This window comes from Hemiscyllium ocellatum, chromosome 22, assembly GCF_020745735.1.
Source record: "Hemiscyllium ocellatum isolate sHemOce1 chromosome 22, sHemOce1.pat.X.cur, whole genome shotgun sequence".
NCBI lineage: Eukaryota > Metazoa > Chordata > Chondrichthyes > Orectolobiformes > Hemiscylliidae > Hemiscyllium > Hemiscyllium ocellatum.
Window position 1 is genome coordinate 33,007,182 of NC_083422.1, and position 21,755 is coordinate 33,028,936.

The window sequence follows — 21,755 nt, forward strand, 5'->3', positions numbered from 1 at the left end:
GACTCTCCCTTTACATTCAATGTTTGTTTTCATCTTCTCTATGTATGTGCTTTGATATCGAGTTCAATATTCAAATTGACATGTATCAATTTAAACAGTACACTACTCATTCACAATTCTTTAATTGATTAAGGCCATGTAGAGTTGTTCTGTTCACAGAGATTCTAGATGCATGAGATACTAAGAAGATATATCTTCCTACAGAAGATATTAATTTTTTAGACAGTTTCCAGTTTAGAAATGATAGGGAAACTTCTGGACAAGTTTAACAACAGGGAATGATTAATGTTGTTTGTTCACTGCCCAGAACACAACCTAGTGCAATGTGAAAAGTTATGCACCATTTACTCATCATTGTTATAACCATGTTTGAAAATGGTATTAAAAGTGTGAAGGCTTTGGAAGACCAAATAAAAAAAAACTGATTGCATTAGGTCAGCAGGGAAAGATTATAGTTTAAAGTAATTTACTAAAGGAGGAGGGGGAAATAAGTTTTTTTTATATCAGAAAAGGATTGTTATGTTCTGAACCAAACTTCCTGAAATGTGAGTTAACTTCTATATATTTGCTCTAAGAGAACTGATTTGATAGGTTATGTTGGAAAAATCAGGGTATGGCACTAATTTGGAGAGTTGATAGTGTGGTGCTGGAAAAAGCAGGTCAGATAGCATCTGAGGAGCAGGAGAATCAACATTTTGGACATAAGCTCTTCATCAGGAATGAGGCTTGTTGGCTAGGGGCCTGAAAGATAAATGGGAGGGGCTGTGGCTAGGCAGGAGGTAGCTGAGAATGCAATAGGTAGATGAAGGTGGATGGGAAAGTGATAGATCAGAGAGGAGGGTGGAGCAGATAGGTGGGAAAGACAATGGACAGGTCAAGAGGACGGTGCCAAGTTGGAGGCTTGGGACTGGGATAAGATGGGGGGAAGGAAAATGAGGAAACTAGTGAAATCCACATTAATCCTGTGTGGTTGCAGGGTCGCAAGGCGGAATATGAGGTGTTCTTCCTCCAGGCATCGGGTGGCCAGGATGTGGCAATGGGGGGAGGCCCAAGACCTGAACATCCTTGGTAGAGTAGGACAGGGAGTTGAAGTGGGGTTGGTTGATGCACTGGAGGGCATCATCAACCATGTGCGAAGGGAAATTGCAGTCTTTGAGGACGGAGGCCACCTAGGATTTTCTATGGTGGAATTGGTTATCCTGGGAACAAAATCAGCGGTGGTTGGGGGGGGGGGGGGGAAGAATTGGGAATAAGGGATGGCATTTTTACAGGAGACAGGGTGGGAGGAGGAGGGGAGGGAGGGAGATGTGGGGAGGGAGGGAAATGTCTGAGATGATCCAGGTGAATATGTAGTCCTCTTGACCTATCAATCATCTTTCCCATTTATCCATTCCACCCTCCTCCCTGAGCTATCACTTTCTCACCCATCCTCATCTATCAACTGCATTCTCAGCTACCCTCCCTCCCATTTATCTCTCAGCCCTCTGGCCCACAAGCCTCATTCCTATGTCTGAAATATTGATTCTCCTGCCCTTCAGATACTGCCTGACCAGCTGTGCTTTTCCAGCCTCACACTCTGAACTCTGGTCTCCAGCATCTACTGTCCTCATTTTCTCCTAACTAAATTGGAGAGTTGCTTCAAAGAGTTGACATAGACATGATAGTCTGAATTGCATCTTTCTTGTTGTATAATTCCATGAAACTATAAACTAAAAAATATGAATAGCTATGAAAATTCAGCACTTGAATTTAAACCATAATTGATAATACATCACTCTGGTGATCATAAGGCCATATGAAATTGGAACTGGATTAGACCGTATTGCCCCTCAAGTCTGCTCCATGATTCAATAGGATCATGGCTGTTCTGACACACCTCATGGTCATTTTCTTGCCCTTTCCCATAATCTTTTACTCTTCTGTTGATCAAGAATCTACCTCAATCTGAAATATACACACAGATCTTTGTGGCAAGGAGTACCGAAGACCCACAAACATCTCTGAGAAGAAATTCTTTCTCACCTCAACCTTGAATTGGTGCCCCTTTTATTGTGAAACTATGCCCTCTAGTCCGAGATTCTCCCACCAGGAAAAATATCCACTCAACATTTACCCTGTCAAGCCCCTTAAGAATCCTATATGCTTCAATGAGATCACCTTTCATTCTTCTAAATTCCAATGATTAGAGTCCCAACCTGTTTAACCTTTTCTTTGTAACGTAGTCCCACCATACTGTGGATAATCTGAGTGAACCTTCTCTGAACAGCGTCCAATGACATCATATATTTTCTTAAATAAGGGAATCAAAAATGCTCACAGTATTCCCAGATGTGGCCTCACCAGCACTTCATACAATTGCAGTAAGATTTTCCCCTACTCTTATACTCTAACCTCTTGAAATAAGGATCAACATTCCATTAGCCTTCTTGATTACCTGCTGCACCTGTGTGCTAGCTTGAGTTTCATGCACACGTATCCCCACTCCCTTTGTATTGCAACTTTCTGCAGTTTCTTACCATTTAACTAATACTCTGTTATTTTCTTCTCCCTTCCAAAATGAATAATTTCATGTTTTCCCAAATTATATTGCATCTGCCAATCTTTTGCCCCCTTACTTAACCTATCAATATCTCTCCATAAACTGTCTGTATCTCTTACAAAAACTACTTTTCCACCTGTTTTTGTGTTGTCTACAAATTTAGCAACAGCACTATTGTTTCCTTACTCCATGTCATTAACATATTTTGTAAACAATTACATTCCCATCACTGATCCCTGTGGAACTCCACTGGTCAAAGGTCGCCAACCAGAAAAAGAACCCCCTTATCACCACATGTTTTTCCTGCCCTTTAGCCAATTCTGTAACTATATGCAAGAATTTTCAGAAAATTACAACCAATGCAACCATTATCTTTATAGCTACCTCTGTTATGATTCTAGAAGCAAGCCACCAAGACAGGGGACCTTACCTGCCGTTAGCCCTATTAATGTACTGAATCCACTTTTCTAGTGATGTTAATGGGACTTTTAATTGCTCCTCTGTATTCTTTCATATTAATGGGATGTGCAAAGAGTCTTTCACCATAAACACTGATGCAAAATACCTGTTTTTAATTGCTCTGCCATTTTCATGTTCCTCATCCTCAGATTCATTTTCTAAGGAATGTTTGTTCACTTTGACCTGACTCTTCCTTTTTATACATTTGAAGAAGCTCTTATCAGATTTTTAAAAATATATTTAATTTGACCTTGTAATTTACTTTCTCTCTCTTTGTTGTTTTAGATTTTCTTTGCTGGATTCTGAATTGATGCCAGCCTTTGGGACTATCACTGACTTTTGCCCCGAATATGCTTTTTCTTTCAACTTAATACTCTCCTTAACTTTCTTGGTTAGTTTATCCCTCTCCTACAGTCTTTCCTTCTTACTGGGATGCATTTTTGCTGAGAGTTATGAATCACCTCTTTAAATGTCTGTCACTGCTTGCTTGCTGTCATTCCTGCTGATTTATCGTCCCAGTTCACTTTAGCTAACCCTATCATTGTAATGCCCATTATTTAAGTTAAACACAGTTGTTTTCAACCCAAGCTCCTCAATCTCAAATTGAATATGAAGTCTCTCATGGTACTGAGCCAGCATGTTTCATCTTACTCTGAGGTTATTTATTAAACCTGCTTCATTACCCATTACTAGATCTAAGATAGCCTGCTCTTTGGTTTGTTCCCTAACATATTCCTCTAGTAAACAATCCCCAAAGCACTCTATAAATTCATTGTCAAGGGTAACCTTTCCAATTTAATTAACTGAATCAAGAAGAAGACTAAAGTCACTCATAATTACTTCTCTACTTTTTTTACATGCTCCTTTTATTTGTTGATTTATAGCCTTCCCTGCAAAGTGGTTGTATTTTGTGTGTCTGTACACACTCTTACCAATGTCTTCTTTGTCTTACTGTTTTTTTAAACCCACATCCAAATGGACTGTAGCATCCAAGCTGAGATCATCATTCATGACTGCCTTCATTTCATTTCTTATTAACAACGCTACTCCACCATCTTTTCCACACCCCCTGCCATTCTGAAAGGTTAAATATCCCTGAATGTTAAGCTCCTAGTCTTAATCTCCTTGTAACCATGTTTCCATAATGGCTATGAGATCATATTCCTTTACTTTAAAATGTGCAGTCAGTTTGCCTATCTTATTGCAAATACTTCATGCATTAAGATACAATACCTTTAAGTTTGTTCTGTTATCAATTTTTCTTGTGCTTTTTTGGTTTCTTGGTGCAATTTGACATTCACACATTCTGTCTCTTCCTTTTATTTTCTAGTAACAATTAGCCACATCACTAAGCTACAACCCAAGCTACTGAAATCCCCCATCCCATTATTCAGTTTAAAGCCCTCTCGATAGCCCTAGTTATGCAATTTGCCAGCACTCTACTGTCAGCATGATTCAGGTGGAATACATCCAATCAGAACAGTTCCCTCCTTCTCCAGTACTTGTGCCAATATCTCATGAATTCAAACCAATTTCTCCCACACCAAGCTCTGTGCTGTGCACTTACCTCTTCAATATTGTTGACCCTGTGCCAATTAGATTGTGGCTCAGGTAGTAATCCAGAGACCATGACCTTGTTGGTCCTTCTTTTTAAATTAGGCCCTGGTGCTTATATTCTCTCAACAGAACCTTTCTCCTCATTGTACCTAAATCATTGATACCTATGTGGACCATGACAACTGGATCTTTTCCCTCCACTCAATGTTCTTCTGCAGCCCAGGTGAGAGATCCTGAGCCCAGGTAACAGGCAAACAACACAGCCTTCGCGACTCTGGATCATAGCCAAAAAGAACAATGTCTATACTCTCCCCAATTACAATTACATTTATCTTTTCTTCCTCTTGAATAGCTCCTTGTGCTTTGGTGTTATGGTGAATTTGCTAAGCTTCCTTATAGACCTTGTACCCATCTAGACAGGGAGCAGGAGTATCACACCTGTTCGATGAGTTCAAGGGCTGAGGCTCAGTCTGCACTACGTCCTGAATCCCTCTACCTGCCTTGATCATCGTCATACTCTCCTGTCCCAGACCATTGACGGAATTCAAGTTGTTAATCTAAGATTGTTGGAATTCCAAAGAGGAGTCCTATCAGACTCAAATCATTAACTTTCTTTCTCCATCCTGTAATGCTACCAGAACTGCTAAGACTCTTCAGAACATGGAACTTCCATTCAAGGAAGAAATGGAGAGTTCTCGGGGAACCTTGATGGGGGATGGAGACCTAATCAGCATCCATAATAAAAGGAGATCACCATCAACAGGAAACTCTTAAAGTGATGCAATAGGAGTAGGGATGGAGTGGAATGTTTAGAACAGAATAAAGGCTTAAGAGAGAAATCAGGAGGGCAAAAAGAGGACAAAAGATAGCTTTGGCAAATGGAGTTAAGGAGAATCATTAAGGACAAAGGTAACTAGGGAGAGAATAGGGCCCCTCAAAGATCAGCAAGGTGGCCTTTGTGTGGAGCCACAGGAGATGGGGGAGGTACTAAACAAGCATTTTGCATCAGTATTTACTGTGGAAAAGGACATGGAAGATATAGAATGTAGGGAAATAGATGGTGAAATTTTCAAAAATGTCCATATTACAGAGGAGGAACAGCTGGATGTCTTCAAATGCATAAAGGTGGATAAATCCCCAGGACCTGATCAGATGTACACTAGAACTCTGTGGGAAACTAGGGAAGTGATTGCTGGGCCTCTTACCAAGATATTTGTATCATCGATAGTCACAGGTGAGGTGCTGGAAGACTGGAGGTTGGCTAACGTGTTGCCACTTTTTAAGAAAGGTGGTAAGGACAAGCCAGGGAACTATAGACCAGTGAGGCTAATGTCGGTGGTGGGCATGTTGTTGGAGGGAATCTGAGGGACAGGATGTACATGTATTTGGAAAGGCAAGGACTGATTAGGGAGAGTCAACATGGCTTTGTATGAGGGAAATCATATCTCACAAACTTGATTGAGTTTTTTGAAGAAGTAACAAAGAGGATTGATGAGTGCAGAGCAGGAGATGTGATCTATATGGATTTCAGTAAGGCGTTCAATAAAGTTCCCCATGGGATACTGGTTAGCAAGGTTAGATCTCATGGAATGTAGGGAGAACTAGCCATTTGCAGACAGAACTAGCTCAGGGGTAGAAAACAGAGGGTGGAAGTGGAGGTTTGTTTTTCAGACTCGAGGCCCATGACTAGTGGAGTGCCACAAGAATCAGTGCTGGATTCCACTACTCTTCATCATTTACATAAATGATTTGGATGTGAGAATAAGAGGTATAGTTAGTAAGTTTGCAGATGACACCAAAATTGGAGGTGTAGTGGACAGCGAAGAACGTTACCTCAGATTACAACAGGATTTTGATCAGATGGGCCAATGGGCTGAGAAGTGGCAGATGGAGTTTAATTTAGATAAATGTGAGGTGCTGCATTTTGGGAAAGCAAATCTTAGTAGAACTTATACACTTAATGGTACGGTCCTTGGGAGAGTTGCTGAATAAAGAGACCTTGGAGTGCAGGTTCACAATTCCTTGAAAGAGGAGTCACAGGTAGATAGGATAGTGAGGAAAGCGTTTGGTATGCTTTCCTTTAATGGTCAGAGAATTGAGTACAAGAGTTGGGACGTCATATTGCGGCTGTACAGGACATTGGATAGGCCGCTGTTAGAATACTGCATGCAGTTCTGATCTCCTTCCTATCAGAAAGATGTTGGGAAACTTGAAAGGGTTCAGAAAAGATTAACAAGGACGTTGCTAGGATTGGAGGACTTGAGCTATATATAGGGAGATGTTGAATAGGCTAGAAAGGTCGGAGGCTAAGTGGTGACCTTATAGAGGTTTATAAAATCATGAGGGGCACAGAGAGGATAAAGAGGCAAAGTCTTTTCCCTGGGATGGGGAAGTCAGGAACTAGAGGACATAGGTTGAGTTGAGAGGGGAAAGATATAGAAGTGACCTAAGGGGCAACTTTTTCACTCAGAGGGTGGTAAATGTATGGAATGAGCTGTCAGAGGAAGTGGTGGAGGTGAATACAATTGCAACATTTAAAAGGCATTTAAAAGATAGTAAAATTAGAAAGCACAAAATACAATTTTAGGGGAACCTGATCTCCCTCCAAGTATTTTCATAGAACCTTCTGATTGGTGATCTCACAGTTCTCCATGATCTCCTGTTGGGAATCTTTGAGAATTAAGGTTCAGTCACTTCTAGCATGGAGAAAAATCATAAAGCTGATCAAGTGCATGGGTATATGAATAGGAAGGGTTTCGAGGGGTATGAGCCAGGTGCTGGCAGGTGGGTCGAGATTGGGTTGGTATATCAGGTCGGCATGGACAGGTTGGACTGAAAGGTCTGTTTCCGTGCTGCACATCTCTATGATTAAGAGGAGAAGAAATAAAGTCAAGATATGAAGAATTTATTTCATTGGGGTAGGAACAGCCTGAAACAATGGGCCTACTGGGGCACCCTGTTTCTGGATCCAGTAATGAGATATGTGAGTTGCTCAAAGTTGAGTGACTGTAAGTTATTCATAGAAGATCATCAAAGGAGATGATGTCAGTGACAGTCCTGGAAATGACTTTCTAACTAATGTCCAAAATTCATTGATTACTTTGTTATACATCAATTACTACTTAGATATTAAATGTGTTTTATTTTATGAAGATGATGAGCATTAATTGTGGATTCACTCATGCTCCTATAAAAAGAGACAAACACAAACAATGGTATTGGAGGTAGGAGGTGCATGTTCTCTAATGTGCACCTCTGTAAATAAAGTTTTTAAAGATGGATAAAAGTTGGCTCCAGTTTCATCTTTCAACAACTGGCTTTTTGGAATTTACTAGTAATACTGGTGGTTTAATAACTATCCTTCAAAATACAAACTGGGATTAGAGAAGATTATTCCTTTTCAAAAATTCTTAAGTGGAAAACTCATGGATTTGACTTGTTTCTCAGGCGATAATATGTTTAAAATAAACTGAAATGATGAATGAGGAAAAACAATATAGATTTATGATACAATTTTAAGAGATGTGGGAACAGATACCTGGGGGCTTTACATATAAATATCCTTACGAATGATAAAACATGTCAAGAGATCTGTCAAAACCAAAGTGTCAGAATGCTCTGCTATATAAACAAAGGCATAGAATAGAAATCAAATCAGTTATACTCAATCTTTATAATCACCTTTTAAGGCTTGGAATGTTGTATCCAAAGTTCAGACTTTAAGACTATGAAAGCCTTGGAAACTGTTGAAAAGATTTACAGGATGAATGAATGACTTAGGTTATTTGGCAAGAGAAGCTGGATTGCTCTTTTAAAAGTAGAGAAAGTAAAAAGAGAGATTTAATAGAGATGTTGCAGATCAGAAAGGTTTTATAGAGTAAGGAAGAAGCAATTGTTTCCACTGATAGTAAAATCAGAAAACACAAAATACAATTTTAAAGGAAGCTGATCTCCCTTCAAATATTTTCACAGAACCTTCTGATTGGTGATCTCACAGTTCTCCATGATCTCCTGCTGGGAATCTTTGAGAATAAAGATTCAGTCACTTCTAGCATGGAGGAAAATCATAAAGCTGATTCATGTGCATAGAAAAATGGAGATATTCTTCTTGAAAAGGAATCAATATTCTATACATGAAAACTCATGTTCCTAAAGCCTATGAGATATGTCCTCACATGCAAAATGGAATGTTATTATTATTTTCAGGAAAATCTGTATCCAGAAAACACCTGGCCAGCACCCTCATCCAAAAGATTACTCCATTCAAAAAAACAAATCTCCTATCAGATGAAACCAGGAATTACAATATACAAGATGAAAAGTGTGGATCCAATGGTATGAGAGCCACAGGATTTCAAATACTGGCAAATTTTGATCCCATCATACTGAGTTTCTGTAAGAGCAGACTTGCTGAATTTGATTTCTTTGAAGGATCATTAACTTTTCCAATGTAAGCCAAATACTGATGGGTAGTACATTGAGAATGCTGATTAACTACTACATATCTAATTGTCAATCTACATAACACTGTTAGCTAACTTTCATTGTTGTGGTAAAACATCTTTTATCGTGGACATCTGTTTACACTTTTTCAGTACAAAATTTTTTTTGTTGCTCCTATCATAGGTCTGAAATTAAGAATGAAATTTCACTCAATCTTAAATTCAAAAAATTTGATGAAATAGCATTAATATCATTTGGAGACTTGTAAGACTAAGCCTAAAACTCTTTGTCATGCTTTTCAGCACGTGATGCAGTAAAAACAAAAAGGTGAAATGAATTCATAATGAAGAATTCCCTGAAGTTGATTTTGAATAAAATACATTGATGAACATTTTTTTCTATTTTAAAGTCACTATATACATGTAATAGTTTTTGTTGATAGAACTCAACTTGGTCACTTTGGAACTGAAATTCATTCTGATAGTTTTCCCATTGGATTTAAAACTACTTAGTAATATTTCATTCAATGATAATCCTAATTAATCTGCATTAAGATGTTGCAGGGTCAATGTTGTTTTGGCCAGATTTTTCCTGCAACAAACATACAGCTCCTAAAAAAAACACATAATCAAAACAATTCCAATAACTAGTTGGTCATGCATGGTGCACAAACAGCAATGCTGTTCAATTATAGATGCTCAGGTTTTTGATGCCCATTACTGTACTGTTTCGGTACACAGTGCAGCTCTAGCAATTCCTCTTAGATGTGACAGGTACTTAGCAGAGAAAAGCAATTATAGGTGCGGATTACTATAAAATACAAGAGATAAAGAAACAACAGTTCACATCAATAAATGTTTAAGGCAAAAATACAAGCTTGGCTCAGGTGAGTAAAGGGTTCTTGACTGAAATTTTTATCCCTGGCTTTGAGTATATAAGCTGATACGATAAAGCAATGACTGGATCATTATGAACTGCCATCGTTCTACTTAAAATTTACATTAATAAATGTTAAAGACTCAATAATATTATTCAAAGAAAGACAAGACATTTGCCCGAGCCTCCTATGTTTTCTCCTTAAACAGCAGAACATAGAAACTTCTCCAGACCTATTTCCAAGTGGAGCCATAAAATGGGTACAGTGTGGTTTTATTTCTACACTTAAAACAGGTTATTTAAATCACTACTACGTTTGTTTTTGCTATGTGTGTCAACTAACTATTGTTTTTGCCTGTATAACATGAGTGACTATGGATACAGTTCTACCAGGAATGAGGGCTTGAGTAAAGAATTAAATGCCCAAATCATTGGCATCAAGTCCAGCATTCAATGTGATCATGCCAAATTCTAAATTTGAAATACAGCTCGCTTGCAGGTCGCACTTGTTAAAATTCTGCCGCATGTTATAGAAAGTAATTTGTCTGAAACATTTTCGAACATTCCTTAAGTGTCTGTTAAGATAATATTTAAACCTCATCTTTATAGTTTCCTGACATCTGGATATTTGGCACTAAAGTCAGTCAGAAGTACTTCCAATAACATGATAACTATATTGATCAAGCTATTAAATATGCAATAATTGTAACCAATTAACAGAGTTGTAGCACAAGTATATCATATACATCATTGTATGGATACTTTATCCAATTAGGAACCAATGTTTTAAAATCCGACTGTATTCTGCCATATGAAAATATTTTTGCTGACAGTGCACATTCAACCCTTTTAGCCTGCTTTGCATTTTAATAAGATAATGACTGATTGGGTTGTAGTCGCGCTTTGGAGCGAGATTATTTTCTGCCGCCAATAATGTTCTTGTCTATCAAAAATCTATCTGACTCAAACTTGAATAAGTTCACAGTTTAACCTCCACTGAATCCTAAAGGAGAGAATTTTACAGAATAATGACCCTCTGAAAAAAATATTATTTTTCCCTCATTGTAGTCTTAAAAGGGAGGTCTCTAATTTTTTTAAACTGTGCCCCCTACCATTAGTCTCCTTAGTCTCCCATAAAAGGAAACATCCTTTCAGCATCCACCACACATCCAATCAAATCGCTTCAGGATCTTATATGTTTTATTAATATCTCCCCTCGTTCTTTTAAATGTGTATAGATTCAACCTGTTCAACCTTTCTTCATAAAATAAGCCCTTCATCCCAGGATTGTATCGAATGAACCTTTTCTGACCTTCTAATGTATTTGAGTCCTGTCTTAAATAAAGTGATCAAATTGTTCGCTGTACTCTAAATGTGTTCTCACCAAAGACCTGTACTGTTGCCTTAAAGTCTACCTAAACAATAACCATTAACATTCCATTTGCCATCATTGACTGGACTCACAAACTATTTTCTTTGTTATTCACATGTCAGGATACTTTAATTCCTCTGGAGCACAGAGTTTTGCAGTCTCTCTACATTCAATTTTGCAGTGTTTTACTATTCTTCCAGTCAAGGTGAACAAATTCACATTTTCCAAAATTATCTCCATATCCCAGGGTATCTCTAATACTGAGAAGACTGTCAACCTCTGTCCTGACTGTCTCTAACAATTTGGCTTCCTTAACCCTCTGGAGTAAAGAATTCTAAAGATTCACCTCACACTGAATGAAGAAATTCATTCTTATGTCGCCCCTAAATTACTTACTTCTCATTCTGGCAGTCTGTCCTCCGGTTCTAGAAAAACAGGGATATATTTCCCTCCCCTCCCCTATCAGCGTTCCGGAGAGATCACTCCCTCTGCGACTCCCTCATCAGGTCCACACCCCCCACCAACCCAACCTCCACTCCCGGCACCTTCCCTTGCAACCGCAAGAAGTGCAAAACGTGCACCCACACCTCCCCCCCCACCTCCCTCCAAGGCCCCAATGGATCCTTCCATATCCGTCGCAAATTCACCTGCACCTCCACACACATCATTTACTATATCCGCTGCACCCAATGTGGTCTCCTCTACATTGGGGAGACAGACCGCCTACTTATGGAACTTTCCAGGGAACACCTCTGGGACACCCGCACCAACCAACCCAATCGCTCCATGGCTGAACACTTTAACTCCCCCTCCCCCTCCGCCAAGGACATACAGGTCTCTGGCCTCTTCCATCACCAGACCCTGGCCACCAAAGTCTGGAGGAAGAGCATCTCAACTTCCACCTAGGAACCCTCCAACCACAGGGGATGAATGTAGATTTCTCCAGCTTCCTCATTTCCACTTCCCCCACCTTATCTCAGTCCCAACCCCTGGATTCAGTACCGCCCTCTTGACCTGTAATCTTCTTCCCGACCTCTCCCCCCACCCCACCCCTCTCCGGCCTATCACCCTCATCCTTCTTCCATCCATTGTATTCCCAGCGCCCCTCCCCCGAATTCCACACCCCCCTCCCACCTTTTATCTCAGCCCGCTTGGCACACCAGCCTCTTTCCTGAAGAAGGGCTTATGCCCGAAACGTTGATTCTCCTGCTCCTTGGATGCTGCCTGGCCTGCTGTGCTTTTCCAGCACCACACTTTTCAACTCTGATCTCCAGCATCTGCAGTCCTCACTTTCTCCTTCTAGAAAACATACCCTTCTTTGCCCCACAAGCAGATAACCCAGAAGCCACGTGAGAATTTTGTGTGTTTCAATTGGATGACATCATATTTTCCTAAATTCCACATATATTTCCCCAGGATTTTCATTTTCTTTTCAGTGGGTGGTGGCATAGTGGTTAGCACTGCTGCCTCACAGCGCCAGAGACCCAGGTTCAATTCCCGCCTCAGGCAACCGTCTGTGTGGAGTTTGCACATTCTCCCCCTGTCTGCGTGGGTTTCCTCCGGGTGCTCCAGTTTCCTCCCACAATCCAAAACTGTGCAGTTTAGGTGAATTGGCCATGCTAAATTGCCGGTAGTGTTAGGTGTAGGGGAATGGGTCCGGGTGGATTGCTCTTCGGAGGGTTGGTACGGACTTGTTGGGTCGAAGGGCCTGTTTCCACACTGTAAGTAACCTAATAGAATAACTTAACACCTCCTCTTGGACAATCCCGTCATGCCAGGAATCAAGTAGATGAATATTTGTTGCATTCCCTCAATGGCAATTATATCCTCCCTCAAAATCCTGCAAAATGTTGCAGGAGCAGTCTAACCAAATATAGACTTCTGTACTCTTATACAAAAAAATACTCTTGTAGTAAACACCAACGCACTACTTATCCTCCAATTGTCTATTACATCAGCATATTATAGCTTTCAGTGACTTATGAATAAGGACACCCACATCCATCTGCATCACTGAGATGACAATGTTAGTTTGGCCAGCAGCAATGGCAAGATGTGATCCGTCTATGAAGCCTAATCCATTCACTCTGCATACATTACATATGAATGAATGTTTGAAAATGAAATGCAGCTGGAGTCTGCAAACCCATTCTTTATGTATTTGCCTCTTCAGTGTCTGCATCCAGCAGGCATGGATCCCACCCTTGAGCCAATCAAAGTGATAGTGACTCCACCCACCCAAGGCATTGTCTGAACTCTTTTTTAATTGCCTTGTGAGAACAGAGAATGGCAAGTGTTGCCATTGAATGCAACTCACAGTGAACACTGTCAGCACTGGGCTTTGCCTGATTGCTAGCCACCTCCAAAGAGCCTTCATATCCCCTTTTATCTCACTTAGCATGACAGCCCATTCCCCGATATATGGATATCAACCACACTGAACTTCATCTCCAACTGTCTCCTATCCCCTGAACGTGACTTTTTAATGCTGCTCACCCTGCTCCTCTAAGCTCCACCTGTGGAGGCCATATTGTAGTCATTATCAATAACCATGCCACGACCCCCACCCCAATCCCATAGCCTACCCTGCCCTCTGACGTTTTTTGGCCTACCTCCCCGTGTGATCTGAGCTTCCCTCCACCACCGTCCTTGTTTGCAACTCTATGAATACCTCTGCAACCCCCAGGCTTGATTTTCTTCCCTTTCAAAAGTGATCTCCACTGTCCTACAAAGGCTCTGCCCCATTAGCTAACAAGCAATCTATCCATGTGCCTGTGCAAAAGAACACATTTATGTATTCATCTGATAACCTTTGGTTCTGGCTGAAATACGAACACTAACAAGCAAAGTGCAACAAGGTAAGGCATGGATGCTGCAAGCATACTAGCAGGCACTAAAAGAGCAAGCATGAACAGAATTAGCAAGAAGCCCTGAGATGTAGCCTGGTCCAAGCCATGAGCTGGGTGCCTGTCCCTGTGCATAAAAGTGTCTGTGTAGCAGCCACTCAATGCTAGTTGTTGGTGCACCCTGCAATGCCTGCCTGTGCTTCCTGAGCACTCTACATGTGTTCAAAGAAGTGCCACAGTAGTTATGATGTCAGGTGCCAGTGTCAATGGTTGGTGCCCATGCAATTTGCCCAAAGCGACATATACATCCTTCAGACCAAGCGTCAAGCTGAAATCGCTCTGATCGGTACTCACTCTGATTTCCATGTCAAAGCTTCTCTTTGGCCTATTTAGTAAGATAGGAAGTTGAATATTAATGGGTTGATTGACTTATTGGCGGCCCCAATTAACAAGCTGCAATGCCCCTTGATTGTTGATGCGCTGCTGCTTTGTCAGCAACTCATCTTGTCACTCACATAGGATATAGAACATCACAGTGCAGTACAGGCCCTTTGGCCCTCGATGCTGTGCCGACCTGTCATACCAATCTGAAACCCATCTAACCTACACTATTCCATGTACGTCCATACGCTTGTCCAAAGATGTGTGAGATGCTTTCAACTTTGAGACAGGCCTAGTCAGGTCTCCCACATGCTCCTGTCACAAATATCACCATAGCCCGAGTTGCTCAGACCCCTATAAGATTTCAATCAAAGTGCCTTTCATTCTCACTGGCATAAATCTTTGATGAGAGTGATTAAATATCTCTATAAAATCTGCCTCTTCATCTCCACAGTCTGACCTTTTAACCTAATTTTCAGGTTCACTTTAACTAGCTCTGCCTGCAGACTCTTATAACTGCAATCATTCAAGTTTAAATGCACAGTTCAATCCTTCAAATTGAACATGAAATTCTAGCATGTTTTGAACATTTCAGTCACATAAACATTCCTTGAATTAGAATTAATCAGATTAATAGCTTACGTTAAAGGTGTTTTATGGTACTGTAATTTATTCAATATTGTGCTTAAACTATTTAAATCATGATTTGGAGGTGTCAGTCTTGGACTGGGGTGTACAAAGTTAAAAATGACATCAACACCAAGTTATTGTCCAACAGGTTTATTTGGAAGCACCAGCTTTCGGAGTGCTGCTCCTTTATCAGGTGGTTGATGATCAGGTGGTTCACCTGATGAAGGAGCAGCACTCCGAAAACTAGTGCTTCCAACTAAGCCTGTTGGATTATAACCTGGTGTTGTGTGATTGTTGACTTTATCTGAATCATGAATGTAAAAGTATCACAGAAAAGTGAAGCATATAAAGAAAGTACATCTTTTAGCAAACATAATCCCAAAGTTGTCAGCTCTGATCACATTGAGCTCTGATTATCGGGTTACATTTGAACATTTGCCTCTATCTATTAAAACTGGTGGTTGTCCTGAAGAATACTTTCTCACCTTGTTGCTGATTTGTTTATGCCTCTCTGGAAGGCATGAGGACTTGTTAGAGGGGTTTTCCATTGATGCTACAACACCTGCTTCCAGGTTCATATTATTAGAATGGGATTTATTACAAATTTGTTATTTCCCATTATTATGAGCAAGTGCCAGTTTAACATGCTTTTTAATCTGAGTTAGAGAGACATGAGCTCAGAAGTTAATAATGTAACCTACCAAAAAATCCATTTGACCAAAAGGGAGTGGTGCACTCTCAGTGATACTGCCCTTTCAAAATAGATATTAAATAGATTTCAGCTAAACTGCTCAGGACATTCAAGGAGTTATTTGGAGTAAAGTAGAAGAATAGGAATGCTGTGCTAACATGATGTATCCATTTCAGCGTTGAATTTAGATGATAATGGCTGATTGCTAAAATCTGACCTTGGCCAGTGGTTTAAATCAGACACCTTTTCACTTAAATAGCACTTAAACAGATGTTTCATGGAGCATTAGAATTGGACTTCATACACCCACTTTCAACAAACATGTTTTCTCATGAAGACCCCCATGGCTACTTTGATTATTGTATGCTCTTTGATCATCCATTTTTGAATACTAAGAGGCCACTTTTTCTCGATAATCCTTGTGTTATTAGCAGATGTCAAATATTGCTTATTTCTTTTGTCTGTTATTTATCCTTTATTCTGTTTTGGTTTCCAGTCAACCTGTTCAGAGATGTTATTGCACAACTTTGGAGCAGGTGGGACTTGAATCTGGGCTTCCTTATCAACCCTCTTTATTTTCTTTTGTTCTTTTTTATTTTCTCTGTGTTTTTATTCTATTTTGAATGACAAAAGCTAAGCAAGACTACCTGCACTGATGCTGATCCAGCCAATCTGTGATGTCTTATCTATTATGAGGGACATATCTCCAAACACTGGGTTGGAGGTCAATGAGGGAAAGTTTGTGCAACAAGGGAAACCCACTAAAATAACTTTTCAACTCTCACCTTCTTGCTGTCATTAATAGGCTGCCATATTTAAGTCTCTGCTGCAAGGCAGTATTGCTGCCTTACTGTGTACAAAGCTATTAGCTGTACACAATATTTTATTTCTGCTTCCTTTGCCTTAGTGTCGTGGTGTTTGGAGATGAAGAAACACTAAATGTGGCTTCCACTTGTGAATGCAGAGTAAAGAATAATCATAAAACTTTTAAGTCTACCATTTGCAGAAAAAATAGAATTGTTTGAAAGCTGCATGCTGTTCTTAATGTGTAAAGCTGACAACAATTTGTAATAAAGAGGTACCCTGCACTTACGAATCAACAAAAACTCTGAGCCAATGTTTATTGTTGTTCCACTAGGTCTGTGTAAACAGCTTCTTGCTATTAATTTTCTTGGAAAGTTCATGATATGTATTGCTTAAGAGAGTCAATATTAGCTGCTTTGTTATTTATCCTTTGTTTCATTTTCTCTGTTCCTTATTCCAATCATGATTTCCCTCTATTTATTTCTCTTTTTGAACCTGATTTGACATTGCATACAAAATCGTATTGAGTCTTCCTCTGTTTATCTGTCAATATTTTAATCTAATTGATTAAAGAAACATACCCTTGAAAATATCATGTCCAAGGATTTAGGTGACCTTGTTCAGGAGGTCAAAGTAGAACTGTCCTAGGTTTGCAAACAAAATAGACGGCATTCAAAGCCCTTTAAGCATAGCTGAAATACCACATATAAGTTTTACTTTTACTTTATTTGTATATGAGATGTCAGCCTCACTAACAAGGCCAGCATTCATTGCTGATCTCTAGTTGCTCTCGAACTAATTAGTTCATTTCAGAAGGGAGTGAAGAATTAACCACATTGTTGTAGTACTGAAGCCAGAGATTAGGAGAGGGAGAAGGCTCCAGCATTCACTATGATCATGTCTGATCATCCAACTCTTCTCCCTTTTCTCTCATATCCTTTGATTCCTTTAGTCCTACCTGCTAACTCCAACTACTTCTTGATATCCTCCAATGTTTTGGCCTTTACTGCTTTCTATGGTAGTGAATTCCACAGGCTCACCAGTTTCTGGCTGAAGAGATTTCTCTGCATCTCAGTGATAAATAGTTTACCCTGTAGACTGTTAAACCATGACCGTTGGTTCTGCACTGCAGTGCCATTGGGATCCTTTTTGCATCTACCCTAACTTGTCCTGTTAGAATTTTATAGGTTTCTGTGAGATGCCTCCCTCATTCTTCTGAACTCCAGCAATATAATCCCAACCATAGTCATAGAGTCATAGAGTAATAGAGGTCTACAATATAGAAAAAAAAGGCTGTTTGGCCCATTATGCCCATGCTGGAGAAAAACAACCACCTAGCTATTCTAATCCCATTTTCCAGCACTTGGCTCACAGTCTTGGCATCGCAAGTGCACAGCTCAATACTTCTTAAATGTTATGAGGGTTTTTGCCTCTGCCATCCTCATAGGCAGTGAGATTGAGATTCCCACTAACCTCTGGGTGGAAAAGATTTTCCTCACATCTCCTCCAAACCTTCTGCCTCTTAAATCTGTGCCTCCTGAACATTGAACTCTCCAATGAGAAACTTTTCTTCCTGTCTAACTAATTCAACATTCTCTCATACGTCAATCCTGCCATCCCAGGAATCAGTCTGATAAACCTTCTATGTATTCTGTCTAGGGCAAGAACATCCTTCCTCAGAAAAGAAGACCAAAACTGCATTTAGTACTCCAGGTGTGATCTCATCAAGGGTCTGTGTAATTGCTGCAAGACATCCCTTCTCCTAGACTTGAATCCTCTCACTATGAAGGGTAACATATTGTTTACCTTCTTTATTGCCTACATGCTTACCTTCAGCGACTGAAATACAAAGACATCCAGGTACTGTTGCAAACCAGAATGTAGAAGCTACACTAGACATAATTAGAGCAAGCCATCAATATAATGTATATGTTTCAGCAATAAATAAACTTACTGCTTTTTGTTATCATCAGTACTATTCTTTAAAAATCAGAACATGAATTATTTGCTATAGAACTCAGTTTTAAGAAATGAATGTTTCTGGCTTTCACACTGTGATAACCAGTGATGTTCAAGGATTTAATTTGTAGAAGGTCAAATTTATTAAGACTTAAAGGCAAACAGTAGTGATGGTTTAATAAGAAAATACACTGCAATGATAGATTATTGAGGTAGTGAAAATGTCAGACGTACACAGGAAGAATATATGAGTATAACGAAAGTGGTAAGTACAGACTCATACAAATAAATGCTACAAACTGGAAAAAGTTGCAAAAAAAAAAATCATTATAAAACTAGAGACTTATTGGATTGCTGAGTAAGTACAGAATGGTTGCAATGTAATTAATATTACTATCATTAATTTTGTTATGCTTTCCTCTCATACGTTCCTTTGAAGAAACTTAAGGCTTTGCGAACATGTGGGTTAAAATTGGATTTCATCTCCAGGGTGCAACATTTATATAGGACATCTGACAAACTTACCACATATCCCACTCAAAAGGGGAGCAAGACAAAAGTGAATTTTCCTGTTTGAATTTATCATCAACATTTTATTCCATATCTGTGGTTCTCAAATGTGGATGAAAAGATCTACAGGGGGAAAAGATCTACAGGCCTATCACACCTTTATCTGTTTGTCACTGCAAAACTCTCTTCAGAATTAATGGGGAGAGTAATGTTCATTTTAATGATGCACCAATAAGGTGACATCTGACTCCAAACTGGGTTCAACCTTCAGCTGGTTCCTTCTGTTCCTTTGCAGCTCCACAAAAAATGTTGGTAAACTTGAAAGTGTGCAGAAAAGATTTACAAAGATGTTGCCAGGGTTGGAGGGTTTGAGCTATAAAGAGATGCTGAATAGGCTGGGGCTGGTTTCCCTGGAGCATGGGAGGCTGAGGGGTTACCTTAAAGAGATTTATAAAATCATGAGGGACATTAATAGGGTGGATACCCCAGTGTCTTTTCCCTAGGTTGGGGGAGTCCAAAACTAGAGGGCAAATGTTTCATGCAGAGGGAGTTCCATGTATGGAATAAGCTGCCAGAGGAAATAATGGAGGCTAGTACAATTACAACGTTTAAAAGGCAACTGGGATGGGTACGTGAATAGGAAGGGTTTAGAGGGTTATGGACCAAATGCTGGCAAATGGGACTGGATAAATTTAGGATATCTGATCGCATCGATGAGTTGGACTGAAGGAAGTGTTTCCATGCTGAATAAATCTATGACTCTATATAAGTGTTGAAAATCTGATTTTCCAGCTGCACATCATAACAATAGCCATAAATCATGTTATATAACTAAAATATAATAAAGAATTGCAATTCTGGAGATTCTGAAATAAACAAAAACAGAAAGTCCTGAAGAAACTCAGCAGGTCTGGCAGTATCTGTGGAGAGAAAGTAGAGTTAATGTTTCACATCCACTGACCTCCTTCACGATGGAAGAAGGTTGATACTTGCATTTCCTAAGTATCTAGTTGGGTTCTAAAAATGTCCATCTTTTGCTTTTTAGCAAGACTACACTCCTCTTTAAGAAATCTTAATCAAACAGATATCTTAGTTATCCAAACACGGTTGAATGTACAATTTTAATCTTGCAAGGATGCCTGCCTTGAAGAAGTTTTCCTCCTCTCTCTACAAGAATCTCAGGGAGTCCCTCTCCCACTGCAACTCCCAGGTCATTTCCTCCGCCCTGAAGCTCTTCAACCATGTTGTGAAACAAACTCGCTATCACAGCCACATTTACTTCCTCAGTACCTGCCTATCTGCCTATCCTTTTTTCCACCTATCGACTACACCCTCTCCTCCCTCACCTAGCACCTTCATCCCCTCCCCTACTCACCCATTGTACTCTATGCTACTTTCTCCCCACCCACCCTCCTCTAGCTTATCTCTCCACCCTTCTGGCTCACTGCCTTTATTCCTGATGAAGGGCTTTTGCCCGAAACATCGATTTTGCTGCTTCTTGGATGCTGCCTGAACTGGTGTGCTCTTCCAGCACCACTAATCCAGAATCCATAATCCAATGTTAATCTAAGTTTGCTGTCACACTTTATTTGCTGGGAAGGCTTGTACTTCTGAGTCTCCAAGGAATGATTCATGGTTTTTGAATTCTGAACTGACAGGATGGAAACAGAATGCGTTGCCAAGCCTCTGCATTCAGTCAAAATCTAATTGTTTTAGCATTTATTTTCACAGGGCCATTAGCTATCAAAAATCTGATGGAATGGAAACACAATGAGGAATGAATTCAAGATAACACCTGAATAAAAATGAGAAGAGTAACATTATGAAAACAATGGAATGGAACTTCTCGGTAATTACAGATGAGGTCTGAGGAGATGAGATTCATAGCCTTTCTTCTATCAATATTTCCATACATGGTAAATATACATTAGCAAAAATATGCTTTCCAAAAATTCATTGATTGCTGTTCCCACTGGACTCTATTCATGTTTTGGCGAGGTCTGAAAATGAAATTGGTCATCGTTGTCTTTTGAAATATTTTTCATTTCATTTCAGTTTTTAATCTTTCTCGGTTTCAACTTTTATATGAAAAATTTGCCCACTCTATTTGTATTCGACTATTTTCACTCATTGATTATCACTTGAAATCCCTGCAGCAGCATCTAGAAATAAACAGTATGAAATTTTGTGGTGGGTGGTGGCACCATAGGGTCCTGCAGGTGACTTTTCAGTCCCTCCCCAAACCTGCTGCAATTCTGCAGGTGGTGGGTGAGGCCTAAGGGGTAGCCATGGGCACACATATGGGCCCCAGCTATGCTTGTCTCTTTGTTGGCTACGTAGAACAGGTGATCTTCCATAATTACACCGGCACCACTCCCCACCTCTTCCTCCGCTACATTGATGAATGCATTGGCGCCACCTCGTGCTCCCGCGAGGAGGTTGAGCAATTCATCAACTTCACCAACACATTCCACCCTGACTTTAAATTTACGTGGACTATCTCTGACACCTCCCTCCCCTTCCTGGACCTCTCCATCTCCATTAATGATGACCGACTTGACACTGGCATTTTTTACAAACCCACTGACTCCCACAGCTACCTGGATTACACCTCTTCCCACCCTATCTCTTGCAAAAATGTCATCTCGTATTCCCAATTCCTCCGCCTCTGCCGTATCTGCTCCCAGG